Source organism: Nannospalax galili, unplaced genomic scaffold, assembly GCF_000622305.1.
Source record: "Nannospalax galili isolate Female #2095 unplaced genomic scaffold, S.galili_v1.0 scaffold2145, whole genome shotgun sequence".
NCBI classification, from domain to species: domain Eukaryota; kingdom Metazoa; phylum Chordata; class Mammalia; order Rodentia; family Spalacidae; genus Nannospalax; species Nannospalax galili.
This window is the reverse complement of record NW_008352375.1, coordinates 20,511-22,986: the sequence shown is the minus strand read 5'-3', so window position 1 is coordinate 22,986 and position 2,476 is coordinate 20,511.

Here is a 2,476-nt window from a genome sequence, read left to right as displayed (position 1 = left end):
ACCTTGGGTGACAGAGGTTTGGTAGGTGTCCTGTTCAGGATACTAAGCACTCTGCAGTATCTTATTCTGTGTACACAGACCAGTTGTGTGTGCTTGTGTTAATCACTGTTTGCTGCATGAGGGAGCTTCTCTAGTGAAAGCTGAGAGACGTATTAACCTTGACGTATAACAAGAAGGCATCAGGAGTCAGTTTAATGCTATGTCCATTTAGCAGAATACTAGTAGTAGGTTCTCACATATGGCCTGTATCAAGATATAGGTTCCTAGGCTTGAAATTGGCAGCAGATATCACCTCTATCATGTGAAGTAGACCTTAAGTTCAATCAGGGAGTTGTTGGTTACTCATATAACATTAATTCCACTATTTCACCAGTGGAAATATCTTGCTAGTCCAGTTGTTATTGTAGCTCACAGGATTTACTGTTGGGAAAGGTTGATGATATTATTTTTGTCTTCTGATAGAATGCATAGCACCTTCTAACACTATGGAAAGTTAGTCAGCAAAGATGAAACTTTGAGATCAGTACTAGCTTGATTTCTCCTGGTTTGTTCTACAACTCACGTATGTATAGTGCCTTCAGCAATAGGGTATTATAGCATCAAGTTCTGGTGGGTAACCAATAGCAGGGGCAATGGAAAATATTGTTTGAGAGTCTGTGGGACCTCTGATCCTATATGATAAACTTATAAAAATGATAAACTGGAGTTACCTTACTCAGGGGATAATTGTCATCCCATAAGCCACAGGATGCCAAATTAAAAAAAAAAATAGTGCCAGATGTCAATGCTTTCTTTACAATTATTGGTCAGGGGTTTCCCGAGATCCTCACCTGAAGTACAGGCTACTTCCATTGCTCTTATATTCACCTACCAGAAGGTAATGGTAAGACACTGTTGCTGAAGACACTATACACTTAGATTACAAGATGTGGATAAATCAAGATGTCACTGACCCGGATGCTTCCTCACTGCCTACCTACCTCTCATAGTACTGGAAGTTTCTATGCAGGCTGCTGGGTGAGATAAATCATCCACAGTTTACCCAGCTGTGAACCCTGTTACCTACAATAATACCCTGCCTGATAATATATGCCCATGGATGCAATAAGGATGCTAATGTTATGGAGGCAAGCAATTACCCTCTGATTGGATTTAAGGCCCATTTCACAAAGGAAATACATGCATGGTACTGTAAATCTGGCCAAGAATCAAAGCTGGAGAGCTCACAGGTCTTAAGTGTGGGTCTATTACTATTATACTGCTAAATGGACGGAGTGTCAAACTGACCTCTTAATAACTATCTTTATATCCATAGACAAGTTCACCTCTCAGTCCTCATCAGAAAAGCTTCTTTGAGTGGTGGACAGGAGTTAATGCAGAAACCTATAACTAGTTAAAATACAGAGTATATGTGTCTATGGAGTGCTCAGTCATAAATGGGATATATGGTTGCAGGTTTTGGAAATGACAGGTCTACTACATTCATGAACTCACGGCAGCCATGGTTACCCGCACAAGACCTGTCCAAGATCAAGCCAGTCAACATTCCAGCATGGATAGAGGAGGGATTCACAAGTCACCCACCCTCACTGTGAAGCTACTGACAGTTGTTAGAGAGAGTCAAGTTTTTTTCTATTAAAAGAATGGCCCTGGTAGGTCTCTCATCCTCCCATGGATGGCCAGATACACATGTGGATATGGGCAGTACCAATTGGACTTAGTGGGTTATTAAATTTAAAAGAATCATGAAGTTGGGAAAGTGATGAAGAGGTGTAGCCTAGATCCTGACAGGAGTTAGTGGGAGGAGAGGAGGTCAGTATGATTAAAATACACTGGATGGTTCTGTGATCTGACTCCAGGTAGGCACTTCCAGAGAAGTTTCCACCATCCAGCCAGCAGTCCCAGACACCATGCTTTCAATTGCACATGGCTCCTGCTACCCAAACCCCAGGTAGGCACACCTGAGCCCTTTCTCCATTCCACAAATGGCTGAATCATTGACACTGCTGGGACCATATACATCTTATGATGCTGACCCAGGTAGGTACTTCTTGAACCCTCCCCCATACCAGGTAGGCATCCCTAGCTCCCCCACCCCCCACCCCACTCCTGCACAAAACACCCCACCCACCATGTTCCCTTGGAAACGGTAGAGAATCTTGAAGCCTTGACCCTAGGTAGAGATCTCCACCACACCAACCTCTGACTGAGGTTAGTGTGACATCCTGCACCTTGCCCCCAGGTAGCACCACTCACTTTCACTGTGTCCCTAGCCTCTGCCACACAAAGATTACCTGTAGAAACAGATGAGCCTTTCATAGACTTCTGAAACCCAGCAGCCAGAATCATCTAAATGTTTTCTCTGGGACTCAAAAGTGCACCTATCCCTACCTGTATTGGGAATACTTCTGACATCACATTCAGACATCAGCACAGAGTTGCTGAACCCCAGCACCATTCAGCAGATCTACAGCCT